Source organism: Ictidomys tridecemlineatus, chromosome 10, assembly GCF_052094955.1.
Source record: "Ictidomys tridecemlineatus isolate mIctTri1 chromosome 10, mIctTri1.hap1, whole genome shotgun sequence".
Classification (NCBI taxonomy): domain Eukaryota; kingdom Metazoa; phylum Chordata; class Mammalia; order Rodentia; family Sciuridae; genus Ictidomys; species Ictidomys tridecemlineatus.
In genome coordinates this window covers 49942542-49963720 of record NC_135486.1, presented here as the reverse complement: position 1 = coordinate 49963720, position 21179 = coordinate 49942542, and the positions used below count along the sequence as shown (strand labels likewise).

Below are 21179 nucleotides of genomic sequence, written 5' to 3'. Positions count from 1 at the left end.
CCTTCCCCTCCCTCCCCTTTGCCCCATCCAAAGTTCCTCCATTCCTCCAGTGCTCCCCCCACCCCCACCCCCACATGTCCACTATGGATCAGCATCCACTTATCAGAGAAAACATTCGGCCTTTGGTTTTTTGGGATTGTTTTACTTCACTTAGCATGATATTCTTCAACTCCACCTATTTACCTGCAAATGCCATGATTTTATTCTCTTTTAATGCTGAGTAATATTCCATTGTGTATATATACCACAGTTTCTTTATCCATTCATCTACTGAAGGGCATCTAGGTTGGTTCCACAGTTTAGCTTTTGTGAATTGTGTTGGTATAAACATTGATGTGGCTGTGTCATGTAGTATTTTAAGATCTTTGGATATAAACCGAGGAGTGGGATAGCTGTGTCAAATGGTGGTTCCCTTCCAAGTTTTCTAAGGAATCTCCATACTGCTTTCCAGATTGGTCGCACCAATTTGCAGTCCCACCAAGATTCAGTCTTTAAAGTCTGAAAAGACCTATGAGTGAGAGGAAGTTCTTAGTATGTTTTGAAATCTAACTTTCTTCAAGAAGGACAAGGGTGACATTTCTACTCTTTCAGATATTTTATTTGGCATTTGTGTCTCTGAATTTGCCTTCTCAATGCACCCCAGACAAGTAGAATTATATAGTATTTTTGGACCATACTTACTAAAAAACTATTTTTCTTCTTCTTACAATTCCTTTGGCTCAGCTTTATGTAGTCTCCAACTTGAAATGTCATTAGAGCCTTTATTAAAATATATATAGTAAAACAAATAGTGAAGGAAAACCAAGTTATTACAAAAAGTTCTTAATATTTCATATTCTAGTACCATTTCAATAAATGATTCCCCAAATGCTGAGGGCCATTACCAAGTAGGAATGACGCATCGAAATTTCCTTGCCAAGCGTACCCCATGCTGCTTAGAGGACATTCGATGGGACATTGCATGCATGCTTTAATAAGGTGACCTTGCTCAAGGACCAAGGCGGATCCGGGTTTAGAGCTGATCCGGTTTGAGGAAGTAACCGGCTCCTTGAGTTTAAGGCGTTGCCAGTTTAAGATAATGGGTTTTAGGGAAGTTAGAGGTTGAAGATTATTGCTGGGATTAGGGTGTTCCTGTTGCTTGTTCCCGTTGAGTTCTCGTGAGATAAAAATGGGATTTGGAGATAGCCTCGTGGAGTAGGTGAATTGTGCGGGAGACGGCAGAACGAGATTGCCCCTGGACCTGTGTGGAGGCGGTGTGAGAGCTGGAATAAAGAATTGCTGTTTGAACCTACAAAGGTGTGTGGTAGCTCGTGATTCTGGTGCCAAGCCGAGACATTGGCCTTGGCACCCAAAATACTTACAAACTTTAAAGATATTTTTAAAAATTTGGTACCAGGGATTGAACCCAGGGGTGCTTAATCACTGAGCCACATCCCTATCTCTTTTTCATATTTTATTTAGAGACAGGATTTCGCTGAGTTGCTTAGGGACTTGCTAAATTGTTAAGATTGGCTTTGAACTTATGATCCTCCTGCCCCAGCCTCCTGAGCTGCTGGGATTTAGGCACTAGCCCTATAAACTTTTAAATATGATGTTAAAATTTTTTCTGATTGCCCTCACTGGAGAATAAGTAGAATTCATTTGTTTTATTCCCTCTTACTACAGTTTGGAAACATTGCCACATTTCAATTAAGAGTATTTAGATTTTAATGACACAAAGATTCTTCAGCCCTTCGTGGTGACTCATGCCTGTAATCCCAACAACTCAGGAGGCTGAGGCTGGAGGATTTTAAGTTCAAAGCCAGCCTCAGCAATTTAGTGAGGCCCTTAGCAATTTATCAAGACCCTGTCTCAAAAATAAAACATAAAAATGTCCGGGGATATGGATAAGCATCCTGGGTTCAATTCTGGTACAAAAAAAAAAAAAAAAGATTTCCAGCCCTTATTTCTACTAACAGGAAAATAATGTTGCTTTGGAAATTTTTAGAAGTATGGCATGTAGGCCATCCCTCATGCTTCCAAGAAAGGGAAGTTTGTTACTTTCTTTTAAGTGAGGGTATTTTTCAAACTATTTGTTTTTCTAAATGATTAATTTGCTATGAATTAGAAAAATTCCAAGAATGTCTAAATTGATAAGTAGTTTTCTTAAAAAGTTCAAAACCCATCTCACTTATTTATGGTGTCTCGTTATATATTGAGCTTTCTTTGGAAAAATATTTTACTTAAACAAAGGGAACCCTAAGTATTGAAAACTCATAGCTGCTCCCAGTATGCCAATGGTAAAGAAAAATTCCTCCTCTGGATTTTCGTGAAGAGCATGTGAAAATGCTATGTACAGTGCCTTTGACAATATCCCTGAAGATCCTCAATCCCTCAGACTGAGCCGGATCGTTCTCTTATGTAAACTGTGAGGACATGACTCAAAGCCAGTATGTTCATAACAGTGATATAAAAGGCCAGAGAAATGCTCTCTGAAGGGACACAGGACTTTGTGAAAGTTTAGTGCTCATCCTAGGAGTAGAATTTATATTGAGGAGAAAAGAAGAATTATCCCTGGTGAATTTATTTCTTGTGATTGGATTTTTGATTGAATAAGGCAGCAGATGGTTTGAGGTAAAAATCTCCAATAGCACATGGAATATACATTGGAAAGAACCATGTGCTATGTGATAGTCAAGGTAAGGCTGAGAGATTTTATGAACATTAAACCTCTCATAACAGCTCATGCCTTCCTAGATAGCACCCACCCTCTCACTCCACACCTCTACAGTGGTGGCTGGAGATATCAATGAGTTGTGTTCCAGCAAATTTCTATCTTAGTAATTGCTTGGAAGGTCTCAGCTCTTCTCCACTGCAGTAATCCCTGTGATATGTTCACCATCACTGTTCAAAGCATTTCTCTACTTCCCCCCCAATATAACACGAAATTATATGCACTCAATTGGAGATAAAGTACTATCTCCTTCAATGATCAAAACATTTTTTTTAAAAAAAAAGAACCCAAGGAGGAAGGAATTAAAAGTTATTGTTCTAGCTGGAGACCAGCACTCTTTTTTTTTTTTTAAGAGAGAGAGAGAGAGAGAGAGAGAGAGAGAGAATTTTTTAATATTTATTTCTTAGTTTTCTGTGGACACAACATCTTTGTTTGCATGTGGTGCTGAGGATTGAACCCAGGCCGCACGCATGCCAGGCGAGCGCGCTATCACTTGAGCCACATCCCCAGGCCCCTCAAAACATTTTTAAAATAATAAAAATTAAGGAACTTCCCAAAGATGCATTCAGTTGAAACTCGGAACTCAGATTTCTGATGCCAAGTCCAATATAATTTCCTCATTTTAGGTCTTCTTTATTGAGGCAAAATGGACATGGGGAAAAGTGAACATTAAGTGTCCAGCTTTATAAATCATTACAAAGGAAGCCTCTAGATCAAGAAAGGATGTTCATGGAAGGAGACAGTAGAATGGTGGTTACCAGGGACTGGGGACAGGGGCCAGAGTGAGAGGTGACCTAGTGTTTAATGGGGACAAAATTTCATTTATGGAAGACAAAAAAAGGTTCTGGAAATGGAGAGTGTTAATGGTTGCTCACCAATGTGGGCATATCAAATGCCACTGAATGGAATGCTTAAAATGGTTGGATGGTAAAATTGTATATTATGTACATTGACCACATATTAAAAAATAGAAAGCATTACCAGATCCACAAAAGCTCCCTTTTGCTTCCTTCCATCACTATTGCACCCCTACCCTCTGCAGGGTTATTCTCTAGCCTGACTAAGCTGGAAATCATTTACACTAAAAAAATGCTTAGGGCTCATGCAGTTTGACCCTTTAGCACAGCATCCTTCACCTCAGAACAGAGTTTGTTTCCCAAAAGGGATTGAGTGGGCAATGAACACTTTCCTGATTCAGATGAGGCCTCACATAGCAGTGGAGAGTTGTGCCATGCAGGTCTTGCAGGTCTTGAACAGGCCCTGCTGGGGGCCCTGAAAGGCTGGTGATTGCACAAGGTGATGACTCCACCCCTGACCTGGCTTTCTGACAGAATTCCCAGCAGGGCTGATATTTCACACTAAGATAACTTAATGTCATGTTTATGCACTTGGATGTATGATTTATCCATCAGACCCGTTATTCCTGGAAGCCAAAGTTACTGTGGGAGAGAATGACTCAGAGAAAAGGAGACAGATGCAAAATGGAGGCAGAGATGCCAAGTTTGTATCCTGTTTCCAGTTAACCATCAGGCATCCAAATAAATTCAGGAGTCAGTGCTTTTAGCAAAAGCAGCCTCTAAGTCCTTGTTTCAATAGCAGTCTTTGATTAAATGATCTCACTTCTTTGAGTAGGAGATTTAAATGAGTTGTTTGTAGTTTTCTGTGAGTGACTGAGGCAGTTTTGATGTCAGAAATTACCCTGTGCCAAGTCTTGAGGATTATACCAAATGGGGTGTCAGTTCATAAAGAGGGTAGGGTTAAAGTTGATGATACAAATTTTGAATTTTACTATTATTGTCATCACACTTTGAGAGGCATTTTACTACCACAGGCTTCAGCTACCTGTTTGCCTTAGTTAATAGTGTCTGCACCAATATTAACTTTAATATTACGGGAGGTACAAATACCCCAGGATGTATATGATTTTATTTTTTTGGTGGGGGGGAGTACTAAGGATTGAAACCAGAAGCACACAGCCACAGCCCTTTTTATATTTTATTTTTTTAACAATGTTTAACAGTAGCTGTATTAAGTGAATGCTTGTAAGCATTCAATATTAAATTCAATTTACTTCACATTTGCAAGTACACTATTAACAATTCTTAAATATTTCAAATCAACCAACTTAGAAGTACAGGAGGCTTGCCCTCAACTCTTCAGAGGTGATGTGAAAAATGAAAGCAGCCTAGGACTTTAGTTCAAAGTCTCTAACCAACAATCACTATAGCATCACTGGTGAACTCATAGGAGAGAACTTCAAGGCTGAGAGGCACAGGCCCCTTCCTGATCCTGCCTGATGCATCATAGTGTGACCCATGGCAAGGGCAGTAATGACCACCAAAATCTCCTGCATTTGCAATGGGTACACAACCAAGATGAGTACAAATGCCTATCCGGATAACCCATTCAGGTTTCTTCACTGGATCCAAATCCTGCTGTGGGTCCCGCCATTGGGACACTTCAATAGCAGCTTCCTGGTCAATCTCCTTCTTGGTTCTGTGGCGCACAAAGAGGGGTTTGCCTCTCCAGTTGAAAGCTACGTCCTTGGCTTCTGGAATATCAGATAACTTGATTTCAATTTTCGACATGGCCAATCCATCAGCAGAAGCACTCATGCTGGAAACAAACTGGGAGAGAACATTCTTGGCGGCATATGCAACACCCACAGTAGCTGCAGCAGTCACCAAATAGGAGAATCCTTTTCTAGTCTGGCTGCCCTCTTTTGAAGACTTTGTGCTATCTAACACTTCGGAGCAACGATAGAGAAATCAGGCACTTTGACATCCGTGTGGGAATAACGAACAGAAGCAGGTACATTGAGGCCCACGCAGGCGACCAAAGGCCGGCCCAAGGCCTGGCCACTCAGCGACTCCTGGCACAGGAAGGGTGGCTTCACGTCCAGCACAGGCGGCTCAGGGGATGGTGGGCATTGTGGTCTGCACAGAGGTCGCAGTGCATCCGCCACCCCGCGGGACATGGGTGACAGGACCGAACCTGAGCCTTATTTTTTCATTTTAAGGCAGAGTGTTGCTAAGTTGCTTAGGGTCTCACTAAGTTGCTGAAGCTGACCTAAAACTTGCGATCCTCTTGCCTCAGCTTTCTAGGTAGCTGGGATTACAGGCATGAACCCTGTGCACTATCTGGTTATAATTCTTCAATAATATAATAATCTCACACTTAGCCAACGGAAATGTTGTATTTGGTTAGTAAGTTAAGCTCTATTAGTCTTGAACTTTATATATTGTGTGATTTGTATAATAAATAACTTCAGTGTCCAGAAATGAAAAATTTTTAATTGCAAAATTCAAATTCTCTCTCAAAGAACCTTTATGAATCATTTTAAAGCTGTAATGTTGCAAAACCTATCAACACCAATGTCTTTCATTGACCTCATGCTGTGCTGACTTGCTGCTGTTACATGAATTAATTACATAAATGAAGGCTTGTTATGGTGTTTCCATGAAACTTGAGCTGAATCAAGTGCTTCAAGACTTTCTAGGCTTTGTTTTCCCCTTTTCCACTTGGAGCCATCTCAATGATTTTTTATATAACCTTACTTTAGGCATTATGTAATATACAAAGGTGCTAGTCATCACTTTAGCACAGCTCTTATAAGGGGAAAATGCTACAATAAATTGCATGTAAGTTTTTATTGGCTGGATTTTTTACTTTTTTATTATGTTTTGCTGAGAAACTGGCATTCTTCCATTTATAATTATCATTACATAGCATCTCATTTTTCCATATTTGCCAATAGCACAAGCAAAGTCCGTTAACTTGACAGATAACTTAATACTGCTGGTTGCCGTGACACAACGTCTGTAATCCCAGTGATTTCGGAGGCTGAAGCAGGAAGATCGTAAGTTTGAGGTCAGTCTCAGCAAGTCAGTGAGACCCTGTCTCAAAACAAAAAAATAAAAAATAAATAAAAGGAACTGAGAGATGTAATTTGGTGGTAAAGCACCCCTGGGTTCAATACCCAGTACCAAAAACAAACAAACAAAACAATGTCAATCTGTGTCAGCATAGATTTTTCTCCTGAGAAACTAATTATCCTTCATGTCCTGGGCTTTAGATTCTCACTGTGCTCTGCAAACAGATTCGTGTACTGGGAAGAGAGGAGGAGATGCTCGTTTCTTACAGGTTATATACAGTAGAGGCACATGGCATAGGTTCAACATAGGCTTATTCATCCCTAAACTATCCAAGTTTCATTAGTAAAAACACAGCTTAGTGACAACAACAACAACAACAACACTATATTAAAGAAGATAGCAATTTATTTCTCCCTTGTATAATAGTCTAGATATAAGCAGTCCATGGAAAATACTGCTGTTGGGTGTCAGAAATTCTGGCTTTTTCTTCTCGTTGCTCAAACATCCATATATTTGATTTCCATATGTAGTCCAAGAGGCTCCAGCCATCACATTTTCGGTCCTTCTGGCGGAAAGTTTATATGAATCTTAGTTTCTGTGGCACTTAGGATGAAAAGGTTTATTTCTCATTGCATTGCTTCCTGCATGCTTCTCCTTTTTCTAAAGATTAGAAACATTTTAAGTGAAAGCTAAATGTTCTTTCCTACTGATCCTCATCAGTTTGTCCCAACTTTATTGGTCATCAGTTTGGTTCCTGATTGTTTAATATATGACAATATAAAATTGCCACCTGATTTCTTCCTGGGCTTTTGCAGTATCTAAGAATAAATAAACAAGAACACTTATTTCATTTCAGGAGTGCAGACCTCTCTGCTTTGATAGAAGAAGCTTCTCTCTGCACTGAGATTAGAACTAGCAAGGCTGATGAGGGAAATGGAAAAGGTACAATTCTCTCCACAATCTCTTAATTTAATGTATCACTTTGAATAGTTAAAACCAAAATTGTACTGGAAAATGACTATTTTCTAGGATCTATTCTCTGTGATAATAAAGCTTACATTTCAAAATGAGAACTTTAGAAGCTGTTCTGGAATATTATATAACCTCTGTTAATGACAGTATAATAATAGCAAAGTTAATCAGTGCCTCTCTAAAATCAACAGAATTGTATCTTATCATACACAAGTGATTAAGTAAGGGCAGATAGGTCCATTCACTGTCTCCGTCATGATTGTTCCACTTATCCATTCTGGAAGCACTCATCTAAAATGTTATCTTCTTGCCTGTTAAAAACAGGCAAAAGGTGAAAATTGAGTAACTTTCCATATATATTGAGTCTTTCCTTTCAAAATACAAAAATGGGCTGGCTAGCATGCATAAGGCCCTGGGGTCCATCCCAGCACCACAAAAACATATACAAACCAAAAACACATGTATTTATGTGCACTTTAAATCTGTAGTGCTCTCTTTTTATTCAAAAGATGTCCTTTTATATTTGTACTGTTCTTTCAATTTTTCTTTAGCTACCAAAAATCTTAGAGCTAAGTTTGTTTACAGTTACAGCAACACATGCTTTGCCTAGATGTGTCAACACACATCTTCATTATGAAGTCCCCAGGTGTTTTGTTTTGTTTTGGGGTTAACTTTAAGTTTCAATGATCTGAACTGCATTTATTATAAGCTACATTCCATGCCTTTTGGAAATAGGTGATATATTAATAAGCAAAATTAGAATATCTTGTAAAATAAAAATCAGGTATACTACCCAAGAGCTGAATCACCTTTCTGATATATGTTTAGTAAATAAAATTAACAGACCCTAGCACATATATTGGGTTGCTATTAATAATTTGTTTGGGTGTTGTCTTACATATAACAAATTCTGACACCCCTGTTTTGCTACAGTTTTCATTTCTAGCTACCTGGCCTTTAGGGACTTTGTATTGGTGTCTTATGAAGCCAAAATCAATGATATTATCCAGATTCATTTGATATATTCAACAATTATTTTATTTTACTTTTAGGTAAATATACTGTAGTATCTGAGTAGAAAGTTTTATATTTTAAGTATAACTTGTTATCACGTAAATTGCCATATTAACATTCTAAACTAAGCCATGTTTAACGTTTAGCTCCTTTATTTCAGTTACTTGTGAATGGCCCCTAAACTTATAAAGAAATCCTCATCTGATCCAGTATTGTGCTATTTTATATAATATAAAATATGTCATGATGTATCTAATCATGTTATGCAGTCTTAATTGGGATTCTATTATTCATCCCCAGTTAAATTTATTTGAAGTATCCTAAAAAAAAAAAAATCAGGTTCTTCATAAACATCATTATTGAGTTGAATTAATCAGCACAAGGAAGTCCTACAAAGTGTTAACTGTTTTTGAATGGTAAATCTCCTTGGTCAGCACTGGATTAAAATCTAATAAGCAGGGATAGGCATGTAGGTCAGTGGTAGAGCACTTGCCTAGAATGTACGAGGCCTAGTACTGAAAAAACAAACAAAAAATTGATGAGCAGAATATATCAGGCTTGAATATTCTTCTGGAAAAGAGCTCATTTCGTTACTCATCTCCTCAGTTTTCCCTTGAAGCCTTGAACACCTTCAAGAGAAACTAATAATCTATGGTCAATGGACTCTACTGAGGTGTGTCTATTTGTGAATTTGCTCCACAGGTCAACTCAAGATTAGTCATACTTTGTAGAAGCTTTCAAGAAAGTGAAACCATCTATGTCAGGAAAGGTAAGGAACATTCTTTAGCACCTAGAAAAGGGCATTAGAAGTGGCAGCTACTCATGAACCATAAAATTCAATTTTACAGATAGTGTCTTCCATACCATTTCTACTTTCTAAAGAAATTTCCTGGTATGTTTTGATCTGAAAACAAGCCACATTTGTCCTTCATGAGAATATTCTTGAGATTTTAATTTTGCATGTGTCTTGGGCACTGGAGTATAGTTCTCCTCACTAGATTCTCCAATCTCTACTTATTCAGAGGTAAAACAGTTACTTGTGTGTGTTTTCACAATCTATTTTTGTTGTTGTTGCTTTATTTTGAGTATTGGGTGCTTTGTCACTGAGCCTCATCTCCAGTCCTTTTTATTTATTTATTTATTTTTTTAATTTTGAGACTGGTCTCATTAAGTTGCTGAGGCTGACCTGGAATTTGCCGTCCCCAACTCAGCTTCCCAGATCGCTGGGATTACAGTCTGCACACACACACACCTGGCTGCAATCTCAGAATTATTAATCAATCTCATTCAAGTATTATTTGACCTACTCCACCCTTTTTGACAGTTGGTATTTTACGTTCTTGGAGCTAGACTGTACTAAAACTAAGATGTAGAGATTTAGCTATACATTTAAAGGGAGTAAAATACTTTCACTAGAAGGTAGGAAGAGAGTTTAAAAATCAACACTCTGATTTTTCCTTACATAAATGCCAGGTTATACATATCTCCTACTGTTAATCAGGCTTTCTGTTTACAATAAGTTAAAATGGTTGCTATAAGTGAAATTAGATTATTGTGGTGACTACTGAGGGTGAAATAGAAATATCTAACCCTATTATTATTTGTTTACTTGGGATTCATAACTGTTTCCAGAATCTACTTTAGCCATGAAAACCTGTTTGCTGGCTGTTAACGTCTTTTAAATCATTAACTATTTATCACCAAGTCTAGCCATTCTCATTATGATTATTGAGTCAAAGCAGTTGCATGAATTGAGATGCTGTGTTTCAGTGCCCTGTGTTAGTTGACCTTCTCATCACTTTACTATAGTGAGTAGCCTGTTAAGGGTTTGGGCTGGTGTGGTATCTTGTGGGCACATGACTTTTTCAGCTGGAATAAGGAAGAACAGGCCTCACCTGGACTAGTCTTTCACCATGTCTGGAAAGCAAGTCTGCCTTGAATACATCTCAGCATCTTGTGTACTAGGGAATTTGTTTTTTCACTGTAATTCCTTGAGTAAAATATAGTCTTATTAATTTTAATCAGAATCTGTTTTGCTGGTAATACTGTTGGCCCTTTTCATTCTGATCAACAAGTGACTGTTATTGTCTAGGGATACTCATTTCTTTGACTCCATCCAGCAAAAAATTGAAGAACAGAACACAGAGATAGCAAGTGAGCGTCAGATTTATTGCAAAATCAACAGAAATAGACTTCTCTGAAGAGAAGGAGACCCAGAGCTGGGAATCCCGTGGGGAAGTTTTGGCCTGTTCTTTTTATGGTCTCTGGAATGCCTCCTTTCCTTCTCTCCTCCCCTGTCCATATTCTCCTATTACTGATTGGTGCCCCCTCTGTGTACGTGTCTGTTTTAGTATTTCTGCTGGATCCCCTACTTAGGAGCACTAGTACAGAAGTGTCTGTCTGATTGGGTCCTCGCTTGTGTCCACGAGTGCTTTCATCAAGTAGGAAGTTGACCTCATCAGAAGACCCTCTCCATGCTCCTTTGTCTGGCTCTGCCCCCAACCTCCTCACTTTCCATCCTTCCCTGGCTGCCTAAGCCCTTCTGCATCTCCCTCAAGACTAGGGATATAATTGTCCTTGCAAAGATTTGATGGTGTAATTTTTTTTTATTTTAGTGGAAATTATTTTTTACTTTGGAACTGAGTTTTAGTTGTCAAATTGTTAGGACATATGACTTAGCTCCACATTTTTCACTCTTCAGCTCTAGCCTTACTTTCTACATTGAAATTTAATTCATATACAATAGTGTACAAGCTTAATTGTACCATTCCTTGAGTCTTGGACATTGTTACCAGCACTACTGTCAAAGTACAGAACATTTCCATCAGTGCAGAAACTTCTGTGTTCTTTGGTAGACGAAACCCAACTCCATAACCAACCACTGATCTGATTCTGCCACTATACTCTCACTTTGCCTGTCTTAGAACATTTTATAGATTTGATCGTAAAGCCAATTGCCACAGTCCCGCTGGGCACAAATAACCGGGAGGTGACAAGCGACTTGAAGGTTGAAATGGAAACTACTTTATTGCCAGTGAACTCAGCGAGAACTGAGCGAGAACTCAAAGTAGCGGGCACCCAAGGTAACAGGAGCCGCCTCTCTGCGGGACAGCAGAGGTACATATACCTAACTAATTACACACAGTTTAACTTAATTAACATCATCTAGATACAGCAGTCAGCCAATAAGGAATCCCCATCATTTTAATGGCTTGCTGGCGTTGCTTCACAAACCACTCCTTCTGGCAAACTGCCAGGCGCCATCTTGATTTGATTTGCATCCCCAATAGCCAATAGTCCTGTCTGGCTTCTTTCACTCAGTGTGATGTTCTGAGATTCTTCTTTGTTGTTCTGTTTTTCAGTAGCTGAGTCCATTCTGTTGCTGAGCAGTATGCCTTTGTATAAATATGCCACAAGTTTTCTTATCCTTTCATCTACTAGTGGACGCTTGGGTTGTTTCCAGATGTGGCCTTTATGAATAAAGCTGCTGTACATATTCTGTGCGCGTGTGTGCACACACACACACACACACACACACACTCCCTCTTTGTGTGAACACGTGCTTTTATATTCTTCAAGTATAAAAGTAGGCGAGGAATCGCTGGGTCATGTCGTGAGTGTATGTTTTTATACATAGCCTTTAAAGTAAACTGACGGCCTGTTTTCTACAGTGGCTGTTCCATTTTATATTTTTCAAGCATTCTAGTTGTTCCGCTTTCTCACTAACACTTGGATACAGCGAGTCTTTAATTTTAGCCATTTAGCCATTCTACTGAATGGAAATATCTAGTATCACATTGTGGTTTAAAATTCCATTTCCCTCTTGATTGAAATGTGGAGCATATTTTCACATGCTTATTGATCACTTGGATATTGTTGTGGTTTAGATGTGAGGTGTGAGACATGCATGAGACAATGTAAGATGGTATAGAGAAGAAATGATTGCATTATGAGAACCTAACTCAATCAGTGAATGCTTCCCTGATGGGATTTACCAAGTGGGAGCTGAAGGTGGGTAGAGTGTGGCTGGAGGTGGTGGGTCATTAGAGGTGTGCCTGTAGGGTATATTTGTATCTGGAAAGTAAAAGTCTTTCTCTCTGCTTCCTGATCATCATCGTGAGCTGCTTCCCTCTACCACACCCTTCTGCCATTATGTTCTGTCTCATCTCAAGCCCTAAGGAATGAAGCCAGCTGCCTAATACCTCTAAAACTGTGAGCCCCCAAATCAACTTTTCCTCCTCTACAGTTGTTCTGGTAGAGTCTTTTCATCACAGCAGTGAAAAAGCTGACTGAAACAGGTATCTTATTTTATGTCCTCATCTTTTGCTCTTTTTAAATTTTTTAAAATTGCTTCCTCCCTTATTATTGAGTTGTAATATAAATTCTTATTTGTTCTTGGATTGAATTTCTTTTATCAGATATACATATTGAGGATATTTCCTCCTAATCTGTGATTTAGTATTTTATACATTAAAAGCACCTTTTGAAGAACAGGTGTTTTTTTGTTTGTTTGTTTAGATATAGTCAATTTATCATTTATATTTCTGTCTCCCCACCCTCCACTTTTTTTTTCTTTTTGGTACTAGGGATTGATGCCAGGGGTGCTTTACCACTGAGCTACATCCATATTCCTTTATAATTTTTAGTTTGAGACAGGGTATCACTAAGTTGCTTAGAGTCTTGCTAAATTGCCAAGGTTGGCCTTGCACTTCCTATCTTACTGCCTCAGCCTCCTGAGTTGCTGGGATAACAGGCATGCACCACTATGCCTGACTATTGTTTATTTTTACTGTTTTGTGTATTTTTGTCATAAGAAATTTTGCCTATCCCAAGCTTGCAATTTTTTTTACTGTGTTTTCCTTCATTTTTCTTTTTTCTTCTTTGTAAGTATTGTAGTTTTAGCTTTCATGTTGGAGTCTTTGACCCATTTTACAGTCCTCTCTCATTATGTGTGGGGAATTGGTTTCAGGACCCCCATGGATACAAAATCATGGATACTTATGTCTTATGAATTGGCATAGTCTTTGTATATAACTCATTCATGTCCTTCCATATATTCTAACTTGGTTTTAGATTATACATATTAACTAATACAATACACATGTCAATGGAAATAATTGTTAAACTGTATCATTTAGGGACTAATGAAAGGAGAAAATGTTTGTACATGTTCAGTATAGATGCACTTTTTTTTCCAGAATATTTTTTATCTTCAGTTGGTTGAGTCCATGGATGAGGAATCTAAGGAAAAGAGATGGGGCATAATTTTTTTCTTTGTTTGATGTCAAGTAGGGATTGTAGTTATTTTTTTTCCATGCAGTATTTACTCTGGCTCTGGTTATTAAAAAGTTTCTATCCTCTTGAAGACAATTGATTGTATGTGCATGAATTTTTATCACTCAATTCTGTTCATTCATCTTTATATCTATTATTAATGCCACTGTGTCCTTTTGCCATTACGCTGATGATTACAGAATCAGATAACATAAGTGCTCTAAATTTGTATCCCCCTCCGGTTTTGTTTTTGTTTGTTTATTTTATTTTTGGTCCTTTGCATTTTCATTAAACATTTAATTAAACATTTACAATCAGCATATCAATTATTACAGAAAAAAGCCTGCTGTTTTGGTCATACAATGAACACTTGTAGTCCCAGCTACTTGGGAGGCTGATACAGGAGGCTGGCCTGGGCAATTTATCATGAACATGACTTAAAATAAAATTTAAAAGAAGATCTGGGATGTAGCTCAGTGGTAGAATTCAATCCTTAGTACTGGGGTGGAGGGTAGGTCTGGTGGGCAATGGGCTCTTGACTGGGATTGCATTGACCCTGTAGGTCATGTGGGAGAATTTAGGAACATCCCCTTGGAAGGATACATGTATGTCCTAGGGAAACAACTTTATTCCATTATATTTTTTGAATATCTTTGAGGGTCATGTCTTTACACTTTACATATTTGATTTCTGAAAAAAATATGAATAAGGAGCTATCATTTTGTTTTTTTGGTAATGACATAATACTAATTTTTAAAATTTATTTACAGTACAATGCATTTTGACATATTGTACACAAATGGATCACAGCTTCTCATTCCTGTGGCTGTACATGGTGCAGAGTCACTCCAGTAATGTAATTATCCGTGTATATAGGGTAATAGTGTCTGTCTCATTCTACCCTTCCTATCCCCACAGCCCCACCCCTCCCTCCCTCCCCTCTACACAAACCAAAGTTCCTTCATTCTTCCCTATCCCTCATCCCACTTTGGATCAGTATCTGCTAATCAGAGACAACATTCAGCTTTTGGTGTTTGGGGATTGGCTTATTTCACTTAGCATGATATTCTCTAGTTCCATCCATTCATCTATAAATGCCACAATTTCATTCCTCTTTAAGGCTAAGTGATATTCCATTGTGTATATGAACCATGTTTTCTTTATCCATTCATCCGTTGAAGGGCATCTAGGTTGGTTTCATAGTTTAGCTATTGTGAATTGAGCTGCTACATCGATGTGGCTGCTAATTTTTAATCAATATTACAAAGCAGACTACCAAGCTGACTTTGTGTTAGATCTTTCAAAAAATAAGGAAAATGTCAAGGTCAAGAGACTTTTTTCCTTGCTTGGCATACCATAAACAAAACATGCTTAAGCTATCTTTACTTTGTCATCTAGCTTTGATGGTAAGAAGCAGAGGCCCTATTTTATTTTATTTCAGAGTTAGTTTAGTGTTTCACAATACGTTTTATGTCCGCTTTTGAAGCTGAAAGGTACTTGAAAAGTTTAAGTTTACCTCTTCCAGGAAATGATTTTGTGTTTTGTATAGGCTTTTTCCCTGCTCTCAGTTTGTCAGGGCTGCTATATCAAAAATACCATAGCTTGATGGCTTATAAACAACACACATTTATTTCTTCTGGAGTCTAAGAAGGCCAAGATTAAGGTTAAATTGCTGAGGCTTTTCTTAATTTGCAATCCTCCTGCCTCAGCCACCTGAGCTGCTGGTTATTAAAAACACATTTACAAGTGTGTGCTACCATGTCTGAAGTGGAATTTTATTTTTAATACAGATTTTTAAAGGGCCTGAAAACAAACAAATCATACTGCAGTTATTTCTTTGGGATAAATATATTGAAGGGGAATTGCCACCCAGCATTTAAAGGTCAATGTAACCTCAGTGAAATTTTGCTACACACCTGCCAGAATGACTAAAATTGAAAAGAGTGGCAGCACCAGACAGTGGCAAGGATACGAAGTAACTAGAAGTCTCATACATCATTGCTTATAAACACAAAATGGTACAAGTACAATGGAAAACATTCTGGCAGTGTCTTGGAAATGTAAACATACATTAAGAAGCCTTTGCTTTTGCCTGTGTTTCCATCTGGATTCGTGATAGTTTCGATTGTGCTGGCTTTACTAATTAGATATAGGCATAAGAATCTCTTGGTTGATTTTTTCAAGGCAAAGTTTAGTGGACAACAGTGAGAGGCATGGACATTCCCTGAGGTGGAGCCCATGTAGGATCTAGATACAGGGAGGTGAGTTGGGCTCTCACAGACTAAGGGGCTTGAACAACAGAATTTTTATATTCTCACAATTCTGGAGACCATGTCTGAGGTCAAGATGTTATCAGATTGGTTTTGCTGAGGCCTCTGCCCTTGCAGATGGCTTTTTCTCCTGTGTCTTCATGTGGCCTTCCCTCTGTGCACATCTATGTCTTAACTTCCTTTTTCTTACAAAGACACCAGTCATTTGTGTTAGGGCCTGCCTAGGTAACCTTATTTTACCTTAATCACCCCCTTAAGGACCCTGTCTGCAAATTCAGACACACTCTGAGGTCTTGGGGGTTAGGACCTCCACCGACACATCTGAGGGGAACAGTCCTCAAAATACAACCAACTGTGATCAGGTCTATATTCTGTTTTCTCCCCTCCTCTCAGGGTCAAATTATGTATGAAGCTCTGCATCGCTCCCTCAGCCAGGGACATATCCAGCAGCTGGCTTGGAGGAGTCCAGCCATCAAACCAGCAGAAAAGACCACCTGCCCTGAGGTACTCAGTTTCAGCTTGACACAGATGTGGCCTCATGTAAGCATTTGATTTTGAAATTAATGAAGCCAATCTAGATATGAAGATTCTTCTCATCTGCGCGACCTTATGGGAAAACTCCCTACTTTAAGACAAAGAAGTTTTTTAAACTGCCAAAATAATACTTTATTCAAATAAAAATTTTATTTTAAACCATCTTGACCATACACAAAAGTTACAAAGAAGTATTTTCCTTGAGACTAAGTGGCCAATCTCATGTCCCTTCATTCCCAAATACATTCATGTGGATTTCCTACACACCAGGATATTCTGCATAACCAACCATCAAATTCAGGAAATTAACATTGACACATTGCTACCATCTCATTCTTGGGCCCCATTCAAGTTTCTTCAATTGTCCTAATGAGAAGCCATATAACAAAAGAATCCAGTTTAGAATTAGCCATTCCAGTGAGTTGCTGAGGCTGTTTGGGTCCCTTGTGATGTAGAAGAACTCTTCTGGCTTCTCTTTTGGCACTTTTGAAAGTCATAGGCCAATTACTTTGCAGAATGCCTGCAGTGTGCACTTCTGTGATGTTTCCTCCTGATTGGACTCAAATTATGCATCTTTATGAGGACTATTTTGAAGTAATGCTGAGTTTCCTATATCTTGTCAGGTGACTTGTTCTGTTCTTCGTAATATTCACTCTGATTCATTGATTCAGGTGCTTCTGCCAGATTTCTTATTTTTTCCCCATTTAGTGTTGCTTACAATATATTCTGAGGCTGTATACATATGGGTTGGGCTACCTAACTTTCTTCTGAGTTTTTATTCCATCTCATTCTACAAAACATTTTAGGCTACTTTTAAGAGCATAATTGTTAAAATAGAGAAAATATGAATAAAGAAAAGCAAATCAGGGTTACAAAGGTCAATAAGGAACAGTCCTTTTTTTGAGGATGAAGAATACAGATATCTAGACAAAGTATTACAATATTCAATGAAAGGGTACTATAGAACCCCAGAAGAGAGAGTACCAGAAAGAAAAAAATGAATAAGCCAAGAAACCAGGATCATGTAAAAGAGATAGATGATTAAGAATGAAGGGAGCTGGGTGTGGTGGCGCACGCCTGTAATCCCAGTGGCTCAGGAGGCTGAGGCAGGAGGATAGTGAGTTCAGAGCCAGCCTCAGCAAATAAGTGAGGCCCTAAGCAACTCAGTGAGACCCTATCTCTAAATAAAATATTAAAAAGGGCTGGGGGATGTGGCTCAGTGGTGAAGTGCCCCTGGGTTCAATCCCTGGTACTGGAAAAAAAAAAAAAAAGACTGAAGGGAAAAATCAGAAGTACATGCCAGAATGTAAGTAGTATTAAATTTGAATAACAGATTTGACTCTGTGGCTGGTATCACCCAGATCAAAACACAGACTGGCTTACCAAAGATAAAGCCAAGATATTCCTGACAAGTGAATGTTAGGTCTAGGTAGCAAATTTCTGTTAGTTTTTCTTAGTCTAGACATAGATGTAGAGTGCATGAGGGATTAAATGTGTTGGATTACCTAATTTTCATGTCCAACAGTTTTGCAAATCAGCAGTTGTGCAGCTTGAACCGCAGGCAGTTATTGGGCAGAAAAAGGACCAGTTAATGTCACAATGGATATTGCCAACACTTTTCCAAACTCAAGAGAAGATAATTTTTGAGCATGCTCTGTGTACTACTAGACACTGTCATGTGTTTTATGTAATGCTACCGACTCATACCAAGGATCACACAGCATCATCTGTGTTTTATCTAAAACACAAGGTTGAGCTAGTTAAAGATGACTTGCTAATCCAAGAGCAGTCTAAATTCTAGTCTTCAGCTGTTTAATCTTTCTCTTGTGAAAAAGACCCAATCCTGTGTTCAGAAATATCTGGAACTACATCTGCTATTCTAGCATTATCAAAGCATTTGTGTGTGTGTGTGTGTGTGTGTGTGTGTGTGTGTATGCAAGCACCTCTGATATAATGGTAAATGAACTCAGAACTTCCTGCCCAGTTTGGTATGTGTGACAGACACAACTAATTGTCCCATAATACCCATTCTTCCTTCTCCCTTTTGTTGTGAAGGGATTTGATTGCTAGAAGAGTAACTAAGGTCTGGCTGGTGTGATGCACACAGGCACAATGCGTGAAGCTTTTGGTCATGTGCTTAAAAATCTGTAGAGGAGAATTGACTGGGCCAGTGGCTCATGCTGATTAATTCCAGCGACTTGGGAGGCTGAGGCAGGAGGATTACAAGTTAAAGGCCAGCTGGGTCAACTTGGTGAAACCTTGTGTTAAAAAAGAGAGAGAGCTGGGGATTCAGCTCAGTGGTAGACACCCCTGGTCTCAATCCTCAGTACCCACAAAAATAGAGTTGGACTATAAATCAAAGTCATTAGCGTGGAGCAGCACTCATCAATCATAACCCATGACTCTGAGTGTGTTGTCAAAAAGTCCCAGAGCAAAACTGGACTCAACCCAAACATCCATCAAAAGTAGGATGGATCAATGTGATGTTTTCCTGCCCTAGAATACACCCCAGCAATGACAGACTGTATGCAGCAACAGAGTTGATGCTCACCAGTGCTGAACAGAAGAAGCCAGACTCCAGAACATCCTGTAAGAGTTTACTTAATAATACAGAAGGTCTCCAGCTTATGATTTTTCAAATTTTCCATGCTGTGAAAATGACACACATTCAGTAGAAACCATACTTCGATTTTTAAATTTTAATCTCTTCTTGGCCAACTGATAGTGGATAGTACTCTCCCAGAATGCTGGAAGCAGCAGTGAGCCACAGTGCCCAGTCAGGCCAGCTATCACCAAAGTAAACAAGCAGTGCTCTACAGTGTCCCATCCTGCTAAGCCCACATGTTTGGTAAGTTAAATGTATTAAATGTATTTCCTATCTCTATTTTCAGTTTCAGGTGTGTTTCTTGGGATAAAACCCCATTATAAGTGAAAGAACATCATCTATATACAATCCGAAAAGGCAGAAAACTAATCATCACCATTAGAAACCAGGTGGATGGTTATTTTTGGAAGGGAGCACGATGTGAAATGGCTCCTGGAGTACTGGCTGCACTTTCCTGATCAGTGATGGTTGGACTTGCATGCTTCCTTCATGAGAGTTCTTGGTGCCAGAGGCTCATCTGGGCTCTTTTCTGCAAGTATGTTCTCTAGCATTTAAAAAAAGGTAAAAAACTGAAGCCAGTTATGGTGGTATGTACAACTCTTGATTCTTCCACTGATTTTGAAAAAAGAGTCAAAAGTGTCAGGAGAGTCTGAGTTGAAATTTTAGGTTTCTTAAAAGTAAAGAACACTATAAAGCACATTAGAGGCTAAACTAGGCAGCGTTCCTGCCCCTTCCCTCCACCCTCAGTGTCAGGCATGCTATTATATTATCCTGCACCTTGATAGCAGTGAGAAAATTAGGTCGGGGGAGCAAACAGTGGTTGGATGTTGTTAATTGGATTGGCCTGCTTCAAATGCCATTCTCTCTTCCTGGGCAAACTCCATTTGTGAACATGAACTTCAAAGACTTATGCATCCTCCAAGGTTACCTGGGTAAATGTCACCTTCTGGAATGTTCTTTAGATAGCATGTGACAATGTGCAATCTGCTCCGTCTTCCAAGTAAGCCTTGCCCCTGACGGGAAAAAGGAATGACACAGCAAGGTTTGTTCCAGAGAACTCTTCCTTAGAAGTGAAACTAAAAAATCCATGTGACATCACAGTCATTCAGTCTTCCAAGTCCACAGTGTCAGGATGGGAAAACCAGATGGACTTCAGGAGCTTCCCTCCACCTCCATCTGCACAGCTGCTCTGCTTCCACATCCACCTCACCCAGGTAGAGATCTTCAGTACTATTGATTGGTCCTCAGTCACTGATTATTTAGAAATGTTCCTGAAATCCGTCCCCTTGGTTCTCACAGCACCACCCTAGCATAGGCTGTCACCACCTTTCACGACTCCCACTGTGGCTCCCAGCTCGTCTCTGCCAGTCTCCTGCACACTGACATCAGGTTGCCTTTCCTAAATATAAACGGATGATGTCACTGTCTCCTGAATAGCCCTCAGCGTCTTGAGTTCATCATCTGATGGCACATGGACTTTGTAACCGCCAACAGCACACCTTTGGCACCTGGCCCTCCTCCTTCCTTGACTAGATTTATTGCCTTTCCTTTAAAACACCATGTTCTTTCACATCTGGGCTTTTGCTCCTCTTCCCGGAATGCCTCCTCCTTACCTGCCACAGGGCCAGCTTTCACTGAAATATCATCACCTGAGAAACTTTGCCCTGTCCCTCTGCTTTCTGCACAATCTGCATTTTGTGCCGACCTCACCACTCCTATATGTTGGCTGTTTTAAGCACTAGATTGAGACTCTCATTGGCAGGGTCCCTGCTCTTGTGTATATCTGTAGCAGTTGACAATAGAATGAAGTTGTTTTTTAATTAGAAAACAGAATCAGTTAATCCTGAGGCACAAAGTGGTTAATATTGGAGAGATTTGATGGAACTGGCATCTTAAGGCTGCCTGAAGAGAAGCTAGCCAGA

At 39.1% G+C, this 21179-nt stretch overlaps 1 long non-coding RNA gene and 1 pseudogene across 2 annotated transcripts; one reads left to right on the top strand and one right to left on the bottom strand.

The window, feature by feature from the left end:
- The first annotated feature begins 875 nt into the window (after window positions 1-875).
- Window positions 876-19835, top strand: LOC120887521 (uncharacterized). 2 transcript variants are annotated; one of them, XR_005730803.2, is made up of 5 exons: window positions 876-1296; window positions 7445-7530; window positions 9277-9343; window positions 16512-16658; window positions 19544-19835. It is a non-coding gene; the product is annotated as an uncharacterized LOC120887521 (long non-coding RNA). The 2 variants fall into 2 exon arrangements; XR_013426569.1 differs by lacking the exons at window positions 876-1296; window positions 7445-7530 and having other exon boundaries at window positions 9041-9343.
- On the bottom strand, window positions 4788-7137 carry LOC101954447 (cytochrome b-c1 complex subunit Rieske, mitochondrial pseudogene; annotated as a pseudogene).
- Window positions 19836-21179: the final 1344 nt, after the last annotated feature.